This window comes from Scyliorhinus torazame, chromosome 23 (genome assembly GCF_047496885.1).
Source record: "Scyliorhinus torazame isolate Kashiwa2021f chromosome 23, sScyTor2.1, whole genome shotgun sequence".
Taxonomy (NCBI): Eukaryota; Metazoa; Chordata; class Chondrichthyes; order Carcharhiniformes; family Scyliorhinidae; genus Scyliorhinus; species Scyliorhinus torazame.
Genome location: NC_092729.1, coordinates 21462028 through 21483023, shown reverse-complemented (window position 1 = coordinate 21483023; position 20996 = coordinate 21462028).

Below are 20996 nucleotides of genomic sequence, written 5' to 3'. Positions count from 1 at the left end.
ATGAGTGGAAATGCTGAGAATTGGTTTCTGCAGGTTGTGTTATTGGAAGGTTAGGGAAGATGCTGAGGATGGGTTTCTGCAGTTTGTGTTATTGGGAGGTGAGTGGAGATGCTGAGGATGGGTTTCTGCAGGTTGTGTTATTGGAAGGTGAGTGAAAATGCTGAGAATGGGTTTCTGCAGGTTGTGTTATTGGAAGGTTAGGGAAGATGCTGAGGATGGGTTTCTGCAGGTTGTGATATTGGGAGGTGAGTGGAGTTGCTGAGAATGGGTTTCTGCAGGTTGTGTTATTGGGAGGTGAGTGGAGATGCTGAGGATGGGTTTCTGCAGGTTGTGTTATTGGAAGGTGAGTGAAGATGCTGAGGATGGATTTCTGCAGGTTGTGTTATTGGAAGGTGAGTGAAGATGCTGAGGATGGGTTTCTGCAGGTTCTGTTATTGGGAGATCAGTGGAGAGTCTGAGAATAGGTTTCTGCCGGTAGTGCTATTGGGAGCTGAGTGGAGATGCTGGGGATGTGTGTCTGCAGGTTGTGTAATTGGGAGATGAGTGGAGATGCTGAGGATGGGTTCTGCAGGTTATGTTATTGGGAGGATAGTGAAGATGCTGAGGATGGATTTCTGTAGGTTGTGTTATTGGGGGGTGAGCGGAGATGCTGAGGATGGATTTCTGCAGTTTGTGTTCTTGGGACGTAAGGGAAGATGCTGACGATGGGTTTCTGCAGGTTGCGTTGTTGGAAGGTGAGTGGAGATGCTGAGGATGGGTTTCTGCAGGTTGTGATATTGGGAGGTGAGTGGAGTTGCTGAGGATGGTTTTCTGCAGGTTGTGTTATTGGGAGGTGAGTGGAAATGCTGAGAATGGATTTCTGCAGGTTGTGTTATTAGGAGGTGAGTGGAGATGCTGAGAATGGGTTTCTGCAGGTTATGTTATTGGAAGGAGATGGAGATGCTGAAGATGGCTTTCTGCAGGTTGTGTTATTGGGAGGTGAGTGGAGATGCTGAGGATGGGTTTCTGCAGGTTGTGTTATTGGAAGGTGAGTGAAGATGCTGAGGATGGCTTTCTGCAGGTTGTGTTATTGGAAGGTGAGTGAAGATGCTGAGGATGGGTTTCTGCAGGTTGTGTTATTGGGAGGTCAGTGGAGAGTCTGAGGATGGGTTTCTGCCGCTAGTGCTATTGGGAGCTGAGTGGAGATGCTGGGGATGTGTTTCTGCAGGTTGTGTTATTCGGAGGTGAGTGAAGATGCTGAGGATGGGTTTCTGCAGGTTGTGTCATTGGAAGGTCAGTAGAGATGCTGAGAATGGGGTTCTGCAGGTTGTGTAATTGGGAGATGAGTGGAGATGCTGAGGATGGGTTTCTGCAGGTTGTGTTATTGGGAGGTGAGTGGAGTTGCTGAGGATGGATTTCTGCAGGTTGTATTATTGGGAGATGAGTGACGATTCTGAGGTTGGGTTTCTGCAGGTTGTGTTATTGGGAGGTGAGTGAAGATGCTGAGGATGCATTTCTGCAGGTTGTGTTCTTGGGAGGTAAGGGAAGATGCTGAGGATGGATTTCTGTAGGTTGTGTTACTGGAATGTTAGTGAAGATGCTGAGGATGGGTTTCTGCAGGTTGTGTTATTGGGAGGTGAGTGGAGATGCTGAGGATGGGTTTCTGCAGGTTGTGTTATTGGAAGATCAGTGAAGATGCTGAGGATCGGTTTCTGCAGATTGAGTTATTGGAAGGATAGTGGAGATGCGGAGGATGGTGTTCTGCAGTTTGTGTTATTGGAAGGTTAGTGAAGATGCTGAGAATGGGTTTCTGCAGGTTTTGTTATTGGAAGGTTAGTGAAGATGCTGAGAATGGGTCTCTGCAGGTTCTGTTATTGGGAGGTGAGTGTAGATGCTGATGATCGGTTTCAGCAGGTTGTGTTATTGGGAGGTGAGTGGAGATGCTGAGGATGGATTTCTGCAGGTTGTGTTACTGGGAGGTGAGTGGAGATGCTGAGGATGGGATTCTGCAGGTTGTGTTATTGGGCGGCTAGGGAAGATGCTGAGGATGGGTTTCTGCAGGTTGTGTTATTGAGAGATGAGTGGAAATGCTGAGAATGCGTATCTGCAGATTGTGTTATTGGGAGGTTAGTGAAGATGCTGAGAATGGGTTTCTGCAGGTTGTGTTATTGAGAGGTGAGTGGAGATGCTGAGGATGGGTTTCTGCAGGTTGTGTTACTGGGAGGTGAGTGGAGATGCTGAGGATGGGATTCTGCAGGTTGTGTTATTGTGAGGTGAGTGAAGATGCTGAGGATGGCTTTCTGCAGGTTGTGTTATTGGGAGGTGAGTGAAGAGGCTGAGGATGGGTTTCTGCAGTTTGTGTTATTGGGAGGTTAGTGGAGATGCTGAGGATGGGTTTCTGCAGGTTGTGTTATTGGAAGGTGAGTGCAGATGCTGAGGATGGGTTTCTGCAGGTTGTGTGATTAGGAGGTGAGTGGAGATGCTGAGGATGGGTTTCTGCAGGTTGTGTTAGTGGCAGGTGAGTGAAGATGCTGAGGATGGGTTTCTGCAGGTTGTGTTATTAGGAGGTGAGTGAAGACGCTGAAAATGTGTTTCTGCAGTTTGTGTTATTGGGAGCTGAGTGAAGATGCTAAGGATGGGTTTCTGCAGGTTGTGTTATTGGAAGGTGAGTGAAGATGCTGAGAATGGGTTTCTGCAGGTTGTGTTATTGGGAGCTGAGTGAAGATGCTAAGGATGGGTTTCTGCAGGTTGTGTTATTGGGAGGTGAGTGGAGATGCTGAGGATGGGTTCAGCAGGTTGTGTTATTGGGAGGTGAGTGGAGATGCTGAGGATGGGTTTCTTCAGGTTGTGTTATTGGAAGGTGAGTGGAGATGCTGAGGATGGGTTTCTGCAGGTTGTGTTATTGGGAGGTGAGTGAAGATGCTGAGGATTGGTTTCTGCAGGTTGTGTTATTGGGAGGTGAGTGAAGATGCTGAGGATGGGTTTCTGCAGGTTGTGTTATTGGAAGGTGAGTGAAGATGCTGAGGATGGGTTTCTGCAGGTTATGTTATTGGGAGGTGAGTGAAGATGCTGAGGATGGGTTTCTGCAGGTTGTATTATTGTAAGGTGAGTGGAAATGCTGAGGATGGGTTTCTGCAGGTTGTGTTATTGGGAGGTGAGTGAAGATGCTGAGGATGGGTTTCTGCAGGTTGTGTTATTGGGAGGTGAGTGAAGATGCTGAGGATGGGTTTCTGCAGGTTGTATTATTGTAAGGTGAGTGGAGATGCTGAGGATGGGTTTCTGCAGGTTGTGTTATTGGAAGAAGATGGAGATGCTGAGGCTGGTTTTCTGCAGGTTGTGTTATTGGGGGGTGAGTGGAGATGCGGAGGATGAGTTTCTGCAGGTTGTGTTATTGGGAGGTGAGTGAAGATGCTGAGGATGGGGTTCTGCAGGTTGTATTATTGGAAGAAGATGGAGATGCTGAGGCTGGGTTTCTGCAGGTTGTGTTATTCGGGGGTGAGTGGAGATGCGGAGGATGGGTTTCTGCAGGTTGTGTTATTGTAAGGTGAGTGGAGATGCTGAGGATGGGTTTCTGCAGGTTGTGTTATTTGAAGAAGGTGGAGATGCTGAGGCTGGGTTTCTGCAGGTTTTGTTATTGGGGGGTGAGTGAAGATGCTGAGGATGGGTTTCTGCAGGTTGTGTTATTGGAAGGTGAGTGAAGATGCTGATGATGGGTTTCTGCAGGTTATGTTATTGGAAGAAGATGGAGATGCTGAGGCTGGGTTTCTGCAGGTTGTGTTATTGGAAGGTGAGTGGAGATGCTGAGGACGGGTTTCTGCAGCTTGTGTTATTAGGAGGTGAGTGGAGATGCTGAGGGTGGGCTTCTGCAGGTGGAGATAATGAGGATGGGTTTCTGCAGGTTGTGTTATTGGAAGGTGAGTGAAGATGCTGAGGATAGGTTTCTGCAGGTTGTGTTATTGGAAGGTGAATGAAGATGCTGAGGATGAGTTTCTGCAGGTTATGTTATTGGAAGGTGAGTGAAGATGCTGAGGATGGGGTTCTGCAGATTGTATTATTGTAAGGTGAGTGGAGTTGCTGAGGATGGGTTTCTGCAGGTTGTGTTATTGGGGGGTGAGTGGAGATGCGGAGGATGGGTTTCTGCAGGTTGTGTTAGTAGGAGGTGAGTGGAGATGCTGAGGATGGGTTTCTGCAGGTTGTGTTATTGGAAGGTGAGTGAAGATGCTGAGGATGTGTTTCTGCAGGTTGTGTTATTGGAAGGTGAGTGGAGATGCTGTGAATGGGTTTCTGCAGGTTGTGTTATTGGGAGGTGAGTGGAGATTCTGAGAATGGGTTTCTGCAGGTTGTGTTATTGGAAGCTGAGTGGAGATGCTGTGGATGGGTTTCTGCAGGTTGTGTTATTGGGATATTAGTGAAGATGCTGAGGATGGGTTTCTGCAGGTTGTGTTATTCGAAGGTGAGTGGAGATGCTGAGGATAGGTTTCTGCAGGTTTGGTTATTGGAAGGTGAGTGGAGATGCTGAGGATGTGTTTCTGCAGGTAGTGTTATTGGGAGGTTAGGGAAGATGCTGAGAATGGGTTTCTGCAGGTTGTGTTATTGCGAGGTGAGTGGAAATGCTGAGGATGGCTTTCTGCAGGTTGTGTTATGGGAAGGTGAGTGGAGATGCTGGGGATGGGTTTCTGCAGGTTGTGTCTTGGAAGGTGAGTGAAGATGCTGAGGATGGGTTTCTACAGGTTATATTATTGGAAGGTGATTGAAGATGCTGAGGATGGGGTTCTGCAGGTTGTATTATTGTAAGGTGAGTGGAGATGCTGAGGATGGGTTTCTGCAGGTTGTGTTATTGGGGGGTGAGTGGAGATGCGGAGGATGGATTTCTGCAGGTTGTCTTACTAGGAGGTGAGTGGAGATGCTGAGGATGGGTTTCTGCAGGTTGTGTTATTGGAAGGTGAGTGAAGATGCTGAGGATGGGTTTCTGCAGGTTGTGTTATTGGAAGGTGAGTGGAGATGCTGTGGATGGGTTTCTGCAGGTTGTGTTATTGGGAGGTGATTGGAGATGCTGAGAATGGGTTTCTGCAGGTTGTGTTATTAGGAGGTGAGTGAAGACGCTGAGAATGGGTTTCTGCAGGTTGTGTTATTGGGAGCTGAGTGAAGATGCTGAGGATGGGTTTCTGCAGGTTTTGTTATTGGAAGAAGATGGAGATGCTGAGGCTGGGTTTCTGCAGGTTGTGTCATTGGTGGGTGAGTGGAGATGCTGAGGATGTGTTTCTGCAGGTTGTGTTATTGGAAGGTTAGTGAAGATGCTGAGGATGGGTTTCTGCAGGTTGTGTTATTGGGAGGTGAGTGAAGATGCTGAGGATGTGTTTCTGCAGGTTGTGTTATTGGAAGGTGAGTGAAGATGCTGAGGATGGGTTTCTGCAGGTTATGTTATTGGAAGAAGATGGAGATGCTGAGGCTGGGTTTCTGCAGGTTGTGTTATTGGGGGGTGAGTGGAGATGCTGAGGATGTGTTTCTGCAGGTTGTGTTATTAGGAGGTGAGTGGAGATGCTGAGGATGGGTTTCTGTAGGTTGTGTTATTGGAAGGTTCGTGGAGATGCTGTGGATGGGTTTCTGCAGGTTGTGTTATTGGGATATTAGTGAAGATGCTGAGGATGGGTTTCTGCAGGTTGTGTTATTGGAACGTTAGTGGAGATGCTGAGGATGGGTTTCTGCAGGTTGTGTTATTGGAAGGTGAGTGGAGATGCTGAAGGTGGGTTTATAGAACATAGAATATAGAACAATACAGCGCAGTACAGGCCCTTCGGCCCACGATGTTTCACCGAAACAAAAGCCATCTAACCTACACGATGCCATTATCATCCATATGTTTATCCAATAAACTTTTAAATGCCCTCAATGTTTGCTAGTTCACTACTGTAGCAGGTAGGGCATTCCACGGCCTCACTACTCTTTGCGTAAAGAACCTACCTCTGACCTCTGTCCTATATCTATTACCCCTCAGTTTAAAGTTATGTCCCCTCGTGCCAGCCATTTCCATCCGCGGGAGAAGGCTCTCACTGTCCACCCTATCCAACCCCCTGATCATTTTGTCTGCCTCTATTAAGTCTCCTCTCAACCTTCTTCTCTCCAACGAAAACAACCTCAAGTCCGTCAGCCTTTCCTCATAAGATTTTCTCTCCATACCAGGCAGCATCCTGGTAAATCTCCTCTGCACCCGCTCCAAAGCCTCCACGTCCTTCCTATAATGCGGTGACCAGAACTGTACGCAATACTCCAAATGCGGCCGTACCAGAGTTCTGTACAGCTGCAAAATGACCTCCCGACTCCGGAACTCAATCCCTCTACCAATAAAGGCCAACACTCCATTGGCCTTCTTCACAACCCTATTAACCTGGGTGGCAACTTTCAGGGATCTATGTACAAGGACATCTAGATCCCTCTGCTCATCCACACTTTCAAGTACTTTACCATTAGCCAAATATTCCGCATTCCTGTTATTCCTTCCAAAGTGAAAAACTATATTTGCCACCTCTCAGCCCAGCTCTGCAGCTTATCTATATCCCTCTGTAACCTGCTACATCCTTCCACACTATCGACAACACCACCGACTTTAGTATCGTCTGCAAATTTACTCACCCACCCTTCTGAGCCTTCCTCTAGGTCATTCATAAAAATGACAAACAGCAACGGCCCCAGAACAGATCCTTGTGGTACTCCACTTGAGACTGAAATCCATTCTGAACATTTCCCATCAACCACCACCCTCTGGTTGTGTTATTGGAAGGTCAGTGGAGATGCTGAGGATGGGTTTCTGCAGGTTGTGTTATTGGGGGGTGAGTGGAGATGCTGAGGATGGGTTTCTGCAGGTTGTGTTATTGGGAGGTGAGTGGAGATGCTGAGGATGGGTTTCTGCAGGTTGTGTTATTGGGAGGTGAGTGAAGATGCTGAGGACGGGTTTCTACAGGTTGTGTTATTGGAAGGTTAGTGAAGATGCTGAGGATGGGTTTCTACAGGTTGTGTTATTGGGAGGTGAGTGAAGATGCTGAGGATGGGTTTCTGCAGGTTGTGTTATTGGACGGTGAGTGAAAATGCTGAAGATGGGTTTCTGCAGGTTGTGTTATTGCAAGGTTAGTGAAGATGCTGAGGATGGTCTTCTGCCGTTTGTGTTATTGGGAGGTGAGTAAAGATGCTGAGGATGGGTTTCTGCAGGTTGTGCTATTGGGAGGTTAGTGAAGATGCTGAGGATGGGTTACTGCAGGTTGTGTTATTGGGAGGTGAGTGACGATGCTGAGGATGGGTTCAGCAGGTTGTGTTATTGGGAGGTGAGTGGAGATGCTGAGGATGGGTTTCTGAAGGTTGTGTTGTTGGAAGGTTGGGGAAGATGCTGAGGATGGTTTTCAGCAGATTGTGTTATTGGAAGGTTAGTGAAGATGCTGAGGATGTGTTTCTGCAGGTTCTGCTATTGGGAGTTGAGTGGAGATGCTGAGGATGGGTTTCTGAAGGTTGTGTTATTGGAAGGGTAGTGAAGATTCTGAGGATGGGTTTCTGCAGGTTTTGTTATTGGGGGGTGAGTGAAGATGCTGAGGATGGGTTTCTGCAGGTTGTGTTATTGGAAGGTGAGTGAAGATGCTGATGATGGGTTTCTGCAGGTTATGTTATTGGAAGAAGATGGAGATGCTGAGGCTGGGTTTCTGCAGGTTGTGTTATTGGAAGGTGAGTGGAGATGCTGAGGACGGGTTTCTGCAGCTTGTGTTATTAGGAGGTGAGTGGAGATGCTGAGGGTGGGCTTCTGCAGGTGGAGATAATGAGGATGGGTTTCTGCAGGTTGTGTTATTGGAAGGTGAGTGAAGATGCTGAGGATAGGTTTCTGCAGGTTGTGTTATTGGAAGGTGAATGAAGATGCTGAGGATGAGTTTCTGCAGGTTATGTTATTGGAAGGTGAGTGAAGATGCTGAGGATGGGGTTCTGCAGATTGTATTATTGTAAGGTGAGTGGAGATGCTGAGGATGGGTTTCTGCAGGTTGTGTTATTGGGGGGTGAGTGGAGATGCGGAGGATGGGTTTCTGCAGGTTGTGTTAGTAGGAGGTGAGTGGAGATGCTGAGGATGGGTTTCTGCAGGTTGTGTTATTGGAAGGTGAGTGAAGATGCTGAGGATGTGTTTCTGCAGGTTGTGTTATTGGAAGGTGAGTGGAGATGCTGTGAATGGGTTTCTGCAGGTTGTGTTATTGGGAGGTGAGTGGAGATTCTGAGAATGGGTTTCTGCAGGTTGTGTTATTGGAAGCTGAGTGGAGATGCTGTGGATGGGTTTCTGCAGGTTGTGTTATTGGGATATTAGTGAAGATGCTGAGGATGGGTTTCTGCAGGTTGTGTTATTCGAAGGTGAGTGGAGATGCTGAGGATAGGTTTCTGCAGGTTTGGTTATTGGAAGGTGAGTGGAGATGCTGAGGATGTGTTTCTGCAGGTAGTGTTATTGGGAGGTTAGGGAAGATGCTGAGAATGGGTTTCTGCAGGTTGTGTTATTGCGAGGTGAGTGGAAATGCTGAGGATGGCTTTCTGCAGGTTGTGTTATGGGAAGGTGAGTGGAGATGCTGGGGATGGGTTTCTGCAGGTTGTGTCTTGGAAGGTGAGTGAAGATGCTGAGGATGGGTTTCTACAGGTTATATTATTGGAAGGTGATTGAAGATGCTGAGGATGGGGTTCTGCAGGTTGTATTATTGTAAGGTGAGTGGAGATGCTGAGGATGGGTTTCTGCAGGTTGTGTTATTGGGGGGTGAGTGGAGATGCGGAGGATGGATTTCTGCAGGTTGTCTTACTAGGAGGTGAGTGGAGATGCTGAGGATGGGTTTCTGCAGGTTGTGTTATTGGAAGGTGAGTGAAGATGCTGAGGATGGGTTTCTGCAGGTTGTGTTATTGGAAGGTGAGTGGAGATGCTGTGGATGGGTTTCTGCAGGTTGTGTTATTGGGAGGTGATTGGAGATGCTGAGAATGGGTTTCTGCAGGTTGTGTTATTAGGAGGTGAGTGAAGACGCTGAGAATGGGTTTCTGCAGGTTGTGTTATTGGGAGCTGAGTGAAGATGCTGAGGATGGGTTTCTGCAGGTTTTGTTATTGGAAGAAGATGGAGATGCTGAGGCTGGGTTTCTGCAGGTTGTGTCATTGGTGGGTGAGTGGAGATGCTGAGGATGTGTTTCTGCAGGTTGTGTTATTGGAAGGTTAGTGAAGATGCTGAGGATGGGTTTCTGCAGGTTGTGTTATTGGGAGGTGAGTGAAGATGCTGAGGATGTGTTTCTGCAGGTTGTGTTATTGGAAGGTGAGTGAAGATGCTGAGGATGGGTTTCTGCAGGTGATGTTATTGGAAGAAGATGGAGATGCTGAGGCTGGGTTTCTGCAGGTTGTGTTATTGGGGGGTGAGTGGAGATGCTGAGGATGTGTTTCTGCAGGTTGTGTTATTAGGAGGTGAGTGGAGATGCTGAGGATGGGTTTCTGTAGGTTGTGTTATTGGAAGGTTCGTGGAGATGCTGTGGATGGGTTTCTGCAGGTTGTGTTATTGGGATATTAGTGAAGATGCTGAGGATGGGTTTCTGCAGGTTGTGTTATTGGAACGTTAGTGGAGATGCTGAGGATGGGTTTCTGCAGGTTGTGTTATTGGAAGGTGAGTGGAGATGCTGAAGGTGGGTTTATAGAACATAGAATATAGAACAATACAGCGCAGTACAGGCCCTTCGGCCCACGATGTTTCACCGAAACAAAAGCCATCTAACCTACACGATGCCATTATCATCCATATGTTTATCCAATAAACTTTTAAATGCCCTCAATGTTTGCTAGTTCACTACTGTAGCAGGTAGGGCATTCCACGGCCTCACTACTCTTTGCGTAAAGAACCTACCTCTGACCTCTGTCCTATATCTATTACCCCTCAGTTTAAAGTTATGTCCCCTCGTGCCAGCCATTTCCATCCGCGGGAGAAGGCTCTCACTGTCCACCCTATCCAACCCCCTGATCATTTTGTCTGCCTCTATTAAGTCTCCTCTCAACCTTCTTCTCTCCAACGAAAACAACCTCAAGTCCGTCAGCCTTTCCTCATAAGATTTTCTCTCCATACCAGGCAGCATCCTGGTAAATCTCCTCTGCACCCGCTCCAAAGCCTCCACGTCCTTCCTATAATGCGGTGACCAGAACTGTACGCAATACTCCAAATGCGGCCGTACCAGAGTTCTGTACAGCTGCAAAATGACCTCCCGACTCCGGAACTCAATCCCTCTACCAATAAAGGCCAACACTCCATTGGCCTTCTTCACAACCCTATTAACCTGGGTGGCAACTTTCAGGGATCTATGTACAAGGACATCTAGATCCCTCTGCTCATCCACACTTTCAAGTACTTTACCATTAGCCAAATATTCCGCATTCCTGTTATTCCTTCCAAAGTGAAAAACTATATTTGCCACCTCTCAGCCCAGCTCTGCAGCTTATCTATATCCCTCTGTAACCTGCTACATCCTTCCACACTATCGACAACACCACCGACTTTAGTATCGTCTGCAAATTTACTCACCCACCCTTCTGAGCCTTCCTCTAGGTCATTCATAAAAATGACAAACAGCAACGGCCCCAGAACAGATCCTTGTGGTACTCCACTTGAGACTGAAATCCATTCTGAACATTTCCCATCAACCACCACCCTCTGGTTGTGTTATTGGAAGGTCAGTGGAGATGCTGAGGATGGGTTTCTGCAGGTTGTGTTATTGGGGGGTGAGTGGAGATGCTGAGGATGGGTTTCTGCAGGTTGTGTTATTGGGAGGTGAGTGGAGATGCTGAGGATGGGTTTCTGCAGGTTGTGTTATTGGGAGGTGAGTGAAGATGCTGAGGACGGGTTTCTACAGGTTGTGTTATTGGAAGGTTAGTGAAGATGCTGAGGATGGGTTTCTACAGGTTGTGTTATTGGGAGGTGAGTGAAGATGCTGAGGATGGGTTTCTGCAGGTTGTGTTATTGGACGGTGAGTGAAAATGCTGAAGATGGGTTTCTGCAGGTTGTGTTATTGCAAGGTTAGTGAAGATGCTGAGGATGGTCTTCTGCCGTTTGTGTTATTGGGAGGTGAGTAAAGATGCTGAGGATGGGTTTCTGCAGGCTGTGCTATTGGGAGGTTAGTGAAGATGCTGAGGATGGGTTACTGCAGGTTGTGTTATTGGGAGGTGAGTGACGATGCTGAGGATGGGTTCAGCAGGTTGTGTTATTGGGAGGTGAGTGGAGATGCTGAGGATGGGTTTCTGCTGGTTGTGTTATTGGGAGGTGAGTGGAGATTCTGAGGATGGGTTTCTGCAGGTTGTGTTATTGGGAGGTGAGTGGAGATGCTGAGGATGGGTTTCTGCAGGTTGGGTTCTTGGGGGGTGAGTGAAGATGCTGAGGATGGGTTTCTGCAGGTTGTGTTATTGGGGGGTGAGTGGAGATGCTGAGGATGGGTTTCTTCAGGTTGTGTTATTGGGGGGTGATTGGAGATGCTGAGGATGGGTTTCTGCAGGTTGGGTTATTGGGGGGTGAGTGGAGATGCTGAGGATGGGTTTCTGCAGGTTGTGTTATTGGGAAGTGAGTGAAGACGCTGAGGATGGGTTTCTGCAGGTTGTGTTATTGGACGGTGAGTGGAGATGCTGAGGATGGATTTCTACAGGTTGTGTTATTGGGAGGTGAGTGGAGATGCTGAGGATGGGTTTCTGCAGGTTGTGTTATTGGGAGGTGAGTGGAGATGCTAAGGATGGGTTTCTTCAGGTTGTGTTATTGGGAGTTGAGTGGAGATGCTGAGGATGGGTTTCTGCAGGTTGTGTTATTGGGAGGTGAGTGAAGATGCTGAGGATGGGTTCCTGCAGGTAGTGTTATTGGGAGGTGAGTGGAGATGCTGAGGATGGGTTTCTGCAGGTTGAGTTATTGGAAGGTGAGTGAAGATGCTGAGGATGGGTTTCTGCAGGTTGTTTTATTGGGACCTAAGTGGAAATGCTGCGGATGGGTTCTGCAGGTTGTGTTATTGGAAGATCAGTGAAGATGCTGAGAATGGGTTTCTGCAGGTTGTTTTATTGGGAGGTGAGTGGAGATGCTGAGAATGGGTCTCTGCAGGTTCTGTTATTGGGAGGTGAGTGTAGATGCTGATGATGGGTTTCAGCAGTTTGTGTTATTGGGAGGTGAGTGGAGATGCTGAGGACGGGTTTCTGCAGGTTGTGTTACTGGGAGGTGAGTGGAGATGCTGAGGATGGGATTCTGCAGGTTGTGTTATTGGGCGGTTCCGGAAGATGCTGAGAATGGGTTTCTGCAGGTTGTGTTATTGGGAGATGAGTGGAAATGCTGAGAATGGGTATCTGCAGGTTGTGTTATTGGGAGGTGAGTGGAGATGCTGAGAATGGGTTTCTGCAGGTTGTGTTACTGGGAGGTGAGTGGAGATGCTGAGGATGGGATTCTGCAGGTTGTGTTATTGGGAGGTGAGTGAAGATGCTGAGGATGGGTTCCTGCAGATTGTGTTATTGGGAGGTTAGTGGAGATGCTGAGGATGGGTTTCTGCAGGTTGTGTTATTACGAGGTGAGTGTAGATGCTGAGGATGGGCTTCTGCAGGTGGAGATAATGAGGATGGGTTTCTGCAGGTTGTGTTATTGGGAGGTGAGTGAAGATGCTGAGGATGGGTTTATTCAGGTTGTGTTAATGGAAGGTGAGTGAAGATGCTGAGGATGGGTTTCTGCAGGTTGTGTTATTGGGAGGTGAGTGGAGATGCTGAGCATGGGTTTCTGCAGGTTGTGTTATTGGGAGGTGAGTGAAGATGCTGAGGATGGGTTTCTGCAGGTTGTGTTATTGGAAGGTGAGTGAAAATGCTGAGGATGGGTTTCTGCAGGTTGTGTTATTGGAAGGTGAGTGGAGATGCTGAGGATGAGTTTCTGCAGGTTGTGTTATTGGGAGGTGAGTGGAGATGCTGAGGATGGGTTTCTGCAGGTTGTGTTATTGGAAGAAGATGGAGATGCTGAGGCTGGGTTTCTGCAGGTTGTGTTATTGGGAGGTGAGTGGAGATGCGGAGGATGGGTTTCTGCAGGTTGGGTTATTGGGGGGTGAGTGAAGATGCTGAGGATGGGTTTCTGCAGGTTGTGTTATTGGGGGGTGAGTGGAGATGCTGAGGATGGGTTTCTTCCGGTTGTGTTATTGGGGGGTGATTGGAGATGCTGAGGATGGGTTTCTGCAGGTTGGGTTATTGGGGGGTGAGTGGAGATGCTGAGGATGGGTTTCTGCAGATTGTGTTATTGGGAAGTGAGTGAAGACGCTGAGGATGGGTTTCTGCAGGTTGTATTATTGGACGCTGAGTGGAGATGCTGAGGATGGATTTCTACAGGTTGTGTTATTGGGAGGTGAGTGGAGATGCTGAGGATGGGTTTCTGCAGGTTGTGTTATTGGGAGGTGAGTGAAGATGCTGAGGATGGGTTCCTGCAGGTAGTGTTATTGGGAGGTGAGTGGAGATGCTGAGGATGGGTTTCTGCAGGTTGAGTTATTGGAATGATAGTGGAGATGCGGAGGATGGGTTTCTGCAGGTTGTGTTATTGGAAGGTGAGTGAAGATGCTGAGGATGGGTTTCTGAAGGTTGTGTTATTGGGAGGTGAGTGGATTTGCTGAGGTTGGGTTTCCGCAGGATGTGTTATTGGAAGATTTGTGAAGATGCTGAGGATGGGGTTCTGCAGGTTGTGTTATTGGGAGGTTAGTGGAGATGCTGAGGATGGGTTTCTGCAGGTTGTGTTATTAGGAGGTGAGTGTAGATGCTGAGGATGGGCTTCTGCAGGTGGAGATAATGAGGATGGGTTTCTGCAGGTTGTGTTATTGGGAGGTGAGTGAAGATGCTGAGGATGGGTTTATTCAGGTTGTGTTAATGGAAGGTGAGTGAAGATGCTGAGGATGGGTTTCTGCAGGTTGTGTTATTGGGAGGTGAGTGTAGATGCTGAGGATGGTTTTCTGCAGGTTGTGTTATTGGGAGGTGAGTGGAGATGCTGAGGATGGGTTTCTGCAGGTTGTGTTATTGGAAGAAGATGGAGATGCTGAGGCTGGGTTTCTGCAGGTTGTGTTATTGAGAGGTGAGTGGAGATGCGGAGGATGGGTTGCTGCAGGTTGTGTTATTAGGAGGTGAGTGGAGATGCTGAGGATGGGTTTCTGCACGTTGTGTTATTGGAAGTTTAGTGGAGATGCTCAGGATGGGTTTCTGCAGGTTGTGTTATTGGAAGGTGAGTGAAGATGCTGAGGATGGGTTTCTGCAGGTTGTGTTATTGGAAGGTGACTGGAGATGCTGAGGATAGGTTTCTGCAGGTTGTGTTATTGGAAGGTGAGTGGAGATGCTGAGGATGGGTTTCTGCAGGTGGAGATAATGAGGATGGGTTTCTGCAGGTTGTGTTATTGGAAGGTGAGTGAAGATGCTGAGGATGGGTTTCTGCCGGTTATGTTATTGGAAGGAGATGGAGATGCTGAGGATGGCTTTCTGCAGGTTGTGTTATTGGGAGGTGAGTGGAGATGATGAGGATGGGTTTCTGCAGGTTGTGTTATTGGAAGGTGAGTGAAGATGCTGAGGATGCGTTTCTGCAGGTTGTGTTATTGGAAGGTGAGTGAAGATGCTGAGGATGGGTTTCTGCCGGTTGTGCTATTGGGAGCTGAGTTGAGATGCTGGGGATGTGTTTCTGAAGGTTGTGTTATTCGGAGATGAGTGAAGATGCTGAGGATGGGTTTCTCCAGTTTGTGTCATTGGAAGGTCAGTAGAGATGCTGAGAATGGGGTTCTGCAAGTTGTGTAATTGGGAGATGAGTGGAGATGCTGAGGATGGGTTTCTGCAGATTGTGTTACTGGGAGGTGAGTGAAGATGCTGAGGATGCGTTTCTGCAGGTTGTGTTCTTGGGAATTGAGGGAAGATGCTGAGGATGGATTTCTGTAGGTTGTGTTATTGGAAGATTTGTGAAGATGCTGAGGATGATTTTCTGCAGGTTGCTTTATTGGGAGGTGAGTGGAGATACGGAGGATGGGTTTCTGCAGGTTGTGTTATTGGGAGGTGAGTGGAGATGCTGAGGATGGGTTTCTGCAGGTTGTGTTATTGGAAGGTTAGTGGAGATGCTCAGGATGGGTTTCTGCAGGTTGTGTTATTGGAAGGTGAGTGAAGATGCTGAGGATGGGTTTCTGCAGGTTGTTATTGGAAGGTGAGTGGAGATGCTGAGAATGGGTTTCTGCAGGTTGTGTTATTGGGAGGTGAGTGGAGATGCTGAGTATGGGTTTCTGCAGGTTGTGTTATTGGGTTGTGAGTGGAGATGCTGAGGATGGGTTTCTGCAGGTTGTGTTACTGGAATGTGAGTGAAGATGCTGAGGATGGGTTCCTGCACGTTGTGTTATTGGGAGGTTAATGAAGATGTTGACGATGATTTTCTGCAGATTGTTTTATTGGGAGGTGAGTGGAGATGCGGAGGATGGGTTTCTGCAGGTTGTGTTATTGGGAGGTGAGTGGCGATGCGGAGGATGGGTTTCTGCAGGTTGTGTTATTGGGAGGTGAGTGGAGATGCTGAGGATGGGTTTCTGCAGGTTGTGTTATTGGAAGGTTAGTGGAGATGCTCAGGATGGGTTTCTGCAGGTTGTGTTATTGGGAGGTGAGTGGAGATGCTGAGGATGGGTTTCTGCAGGTTGTGTTATTGGAAGGTTAGTGGAGATGCTCAGGATGGGTTTCTGCAGGTTGTGTTATTGGGAGGTGAGTGACGATGCTGAGGATGGGTTTCTGCAGGTTGTGTTATTGGAAGGTGAGTGGAGATGCTGAGGATGGGTTTCTGCAGGTTGTGTTATTGGGATATTAGTTAAGATGCTGAGGATGGGTTTCTGCAGGTTGTGTTATTGGGAGATGAGTGGAAATGCTGAGAATGGGTATCTGCAGGTTCTGTTATTGGGAGGTTAGTGAAGATGCTGAGAATGGGTTTCTGCAGGTTGTGTTAGTGGGAGGTGAGTGAAGATGCTGAGGATGGGTTTCTGCAGGTTGTGTTACTGGGAGGTGAGTGGAGATGCTGAGGATGGGTTTCTGCAGGTTGTGTAATTGGGAGGTGAGTGAAGATGCTGAGGATGGGTTTCTGCGGTTTGTGTTATTGGGAGGTGAGTGGAGATGCTGAGGATGGGTTTATTCAGGTTGTGTTATTGAAAGGTGAGTGAAGATGCTGAGGATGGGTTTCTGCAGGTTGTGTTATTGGGAGGTGATTGGAGATGCTGAGGATGGGTTTCTGCAGGTTATATTAGAACATAGAACATAGAACATAGAACAATACAGCGCAGTACAGGCCCTTCGGCCCACGATGTTGCACCGAAACAAAAGCCATCCAACCTACACTATGCAATTATCATCCATATGTTTATCCAATAAACTTTTAAATGCCCTCAATGTTGGCGAGTTCACCACTGTAGCAGATAGGGCATTCCACGGCCTCACTACTCTTTGCGTAAAGAACCTACCTCTGACCTCTGTCCTATATCTATTACCCCTCAGTTTAAAGTTATGTCCCCTCGTGCCAGCCATATCCATCCGCGGGAGAAGGCTCTCACTGTCCACCCTATCCAACCCCCTGATCATTTTGTATGCCTCTATTAAGTCTCCTCTTAACCTTCTTCTCTCCAACGAAAACAACCTCAAGTCCATCAGCCTTTCCTCATAAGATTTTCCCTCCATACCAGGCAACATCCTGGTAAATCTCCTCTGCACCCGCTCCAAAGCCTCCACGTCCTTCCTATAATGCGGTGACCAGAACTGTACGCAATACTCCAAATGCGGCCGTACCAGAGTTCTGTACAGCTGCAACATGACCTCCCGACTCCGGAACTCAATCCCTCTACCAATAAAGGCCAACACTCCATAGGCCTTCTTCACAACCCTATCAACCTGGGTGGCAACTTTCAGGGATCTATGTACATGGACACCTAGATCCCTCTGCTCATCCACACTTTGAAGAACTTTACCATTAGCCAAATATTCCGCATTCCTGTTATTCCTTCCAAAGTGAATCACCTCACACTTCTCTACATTAAACTCCATTTTCCACCTCTCGGCCCAGCTCTGCAGCTTATCTATATCCCTCTGTAATCTGCTACATCCTTCCACACTATCGACAACACCACCGACTTTAGTATCGTCTGCAAATTTACTCACCCACCCTTCTGCGCCTTCCACTAGGTCATTGATAAAAATGACAAACAGCAACGGCCCCAGAACAGATCCTTGTGGTACTCCACTTGTGACTGTACTCCATTCTGAACATTTCCCATCAACCACCACCCTCTGTCTTCTTTCAGCTAGCCAATTTCTGATCCACATCTCTAAATAACCCTTATTGGAAGGTTAGTGGAGATGCTGAGGATGGGTTTCTGCAGGTTGTGTTATTGGGAGGTGAGTGGAGATGCTGAGGATGGGTTTCTGCAGGTTGTGTTATTGGAAGAAGATGGAGATGCTGAGGCTGGGTTTCTGCAGGTTGTGTTATTGGGGGGCGAGTGGAGATGCGGAGGATGGGTTTCTGCAGGTTGTGTTATTAGGTGGTGAGTGGAGATGCTGAGGATGGGTTTCTGCAGGTTGTGTTATTGGAAGGTTAGTGGAGATGCTCAGGATGGGTTTCTGCAGGTTGTGTTATTGGAAGGTGAGTGAAGATGCTGAGGATGGTTTTCTGCAGGTTGTGTTATTGGAAGGTGAGTGGAGAGCTGTGGATGGGTTTCTGCAGGTTGTGTTATTCGAAGGTGAGTGGAGATGCTGAGGATAGGTTTCTGCAGGTTGAGTTATTGGAAGGTGAGTGAAGATGCTGAGGATGGGTTTCTGCCGGTTATGTTATTGGGAGGTGAGTGGAGATGATGAGGATGGGTTTCTGCAGGTTGTGTTATTGGGAGGTGAGTGGAGATGCTGAGAATGGGTTTCTGCAGGTTGTGTTATTGGGAGGTGAGTGACGATGCTAAGGATGGGCTTCTGCAGGTGGAGATAATGAGGATGGGTTTCTGAAGTTTGTGTTATTGGAAGGTGAGCGAAGATGCTGAGGATGCGTTTCTGCAGGTTGTGTTATTGGAAGGTGAGTGGAGATGCTGAGGATGGGTTTCTGCAGGTTGTGTTATTGGGAGGACAGTGGAGAGTCTGAGAATGGGTTTCTGCCGGTTGTGCTATTGGGAGCTGAGTGGAGATGCTGGGGATGTGTTTCTGAAGGTTGTGTTATTCGGAGGTAAGTGAAGATGCTGAGGATGGGTTTCTCCAGTTTGTGTCATTGGAAGGTCAGTAGAGATGCTGAGGATGGGTTTCTGCAGGTTGTGTTATTGGGAGGTGAGTGAAGATGCTGAGGATGCGTTTCTGCAGGTTGTGTTCTTGGGAATTGAGGGAAGCTGCTGAGGATGGATTTCTGTAGGTTGTGTTACTGGAATGTGAGTAAAGATGCTGAGGATGGGTTTCTGCAGGTTGTTTTATTGGGACGTAAGTGGAAATGCTGAGGATGGGTTTCTGCAGGTTGTGTTATTGGAAGATTTGTGAAGATGCTGAGGATGGGTTTCTGCAGGTTGTGTTATTGGGAGGTGAGTAGAGATGCTGAGGATGGGTTTCTGGGTCGTGTTATTGGAAGATTTGTGAAGATGCTGAGGATGGGTTTCTGCAGGTTGTGTTATTGGAAGATTTGTGAAGACGCTGAGGATGGGTTTCTGCAGGTTTTGTTATTGGGAGGTGAGTGTAGATGCTGATGATGGGTTTCAGCAGGTTGTGTTATTGGGAGGTGAGTGGAGAAGCTGAGGATGGGTTTCTGCAGGTTGTGTTATTGGGAGGTTAGTGAAGATGCTGAGAATGCGTTTCTGCAGGTTGTGTTATTGGGAGGTGAGTGTAGATGCTGATGATGGGTTTCAGCAGGTTGTGTTATTGGGAGGTGAGTGGAGATGCTGAGGATGGGTTTCTGCAGGTTGTGTTATTGGAAGGTGAGTGAAGATGCTGTGGATGGGTTTCTGCAGGTTGTGTTATTGGGATATTAGTTAAGATGCTGAGGATGGGTTTCTGCAGGTTGTGTTATTGGGTGATGAGTGGAAATGCTGAGAATGGGTATCTGCAGTTTCTGTTATTGGGGGGTTAGTGAATATGCTGAGAATGGGTTTCTGCAGGTTGTGTTAGTGGGAGGTGAGTGAAGATGCTGAGGATGGGTTTCTGCAGGTTGTGTTACTGGGAGGTGAGTGGAGATGCTGAGGATGGGTTTCTACAGGTTGTGTAATTGGGAGGTGAGTGAAGATGCTGAGGATGGGTTTCTGCAGTTTGTGTTATTGGGAGGTGAGTGGAGATGCTGAGGATGGGTTTATTCAGGTTGTGTTATTGGGAGGTGATTGGAGATGCTGAGGATGGGTTTCTGCAGGTTATGTTATTGGAAGGTTCGTGGAGATGCTGAGGATGGGTTTCTGCAGGTTGCGTTATTGGGAGGTGAGTGGAGATGCTGAGGATGGGTTTCTGCAGGTTGTGTTATTGGAAGAAGATGGAGATGCTGAGGCTGGGTTTCTGCAGGTTGTGTTATTGGGGGGTGAGTGGAGATGCGGAGGATGGGTTTCTGCAGGTTGTGTTATTGGAAGAAGATGGAGATGCTGAGGATGGGTTTCTGCAGGTTGTGTTATTGGAAGAAGATGGAGATGCTGAGGATGGGTTTCTGCAGGTTGTGTTATTGGAAGATTAGTGGAGATGCTCAGGATGGGTTTCTGCAGGTTGTGTTATTGGAAGGTGAGTGAAGATGCTGAGGATGGGTTTCTGCAGGTTGTGTTATTGGAAGGTGAGTGGAGAGCTGTGGATGGGTTTCTGCAGGTTGTGTTATTCGAAGGTGAGTGGAGATGCTGAGGATAGGTTTCTGCAGGTTGTGTTATTGGAAGGTGAGTGAAGATGCTGTGGATGGGTTTCTGCAGGTTATGTTATTGGAAGGAGATGGAGATGCTGAGAATGGCTTTCTGCAGGTTGTGTAATTGGGAGGTGAGTGGAGATGATGAGGATGGGTTTCTGCAGGTTGTGTTATTGGGAGGTGAGTGGGGATGCTGAGAGTGGGTTTCTGCAGGTTGTGTTATTGGGAGGTGAGTGACGATGCTGAGGATGGGCTTCTGCAGGTGGAGATAATGAGGATGGGTTTCTGAAGTTTGTGTTATTGGAAGGTGAGTGAAGATGCTGAGGATGCGTTTCTGCAGGTTGTGTTATTGGAAGGTGAGTGAAGATACTGAGGACGGGTTTCTAAAGGTTGTGTTATTGGGAGGTCAGTGGAGAGTCTGAGAATGGGTTTCTGCCGGTTGTGCTATTGGGAGCTGAGTGGAGATGCTGGGGATGTGTTTCTGAAGGTTGTGTGATTCGGAGGTCAGTGAAGATGCTGAGGATGGGTTTCTCCAGTTTGTGTCATTGGAAGGTCAGTAGAGATGCTGAGGATGGGTTTCTGCAGGTTGTGTAATTGGGAGATGAGTGACGATTCTGAGGATGGGTTTCTGCAGGTTGTGTTATTGGGAGGTGAGTGAAGATGCTGAGGATGCGTTTCTGCAGGTTGTGTTATTGGGAGGTTAGTGAAGATGCTGAGGATGGGTTTCTGCAGGTTGTGTTATTGGGAGGTGAGTGGAGATGCTGAGGATGGGTTTCTGCAGGTTGTGTTATTGGGAGGTGAGTGAAGATGCTGAGGATGGGTTTCTGCAGGTTGTGTTATTGGGAGGTGAGTGGAGATGCTGAGGATGGGTTTCTGGGTCGTGTTATTGGAAGATTTGTGAAGATGCTGAGGATGGGTTTCTGCAGGTTTTGTTATTGGAAGGTTAGTGAAGATGCTGAGAATGGGTTTCTGCAGGTTGTGTTATTGGAAGATTTGTGAAGATGCTGAGGATGGGTTTCTGCAGGTTTTGTTATTGGGAGGTGAGTGTAGATGCTGATGATGGGTTTCAGCAGGTTGTGTTATTGGGAGGTGAGTGGAGAAGCTGAGGATGGGTTTCTGCATGTTGTGTTATTGGGAGGTTAGTGAAGATGCTGAGAATGGGTTTCTGCAGGTTGCGTT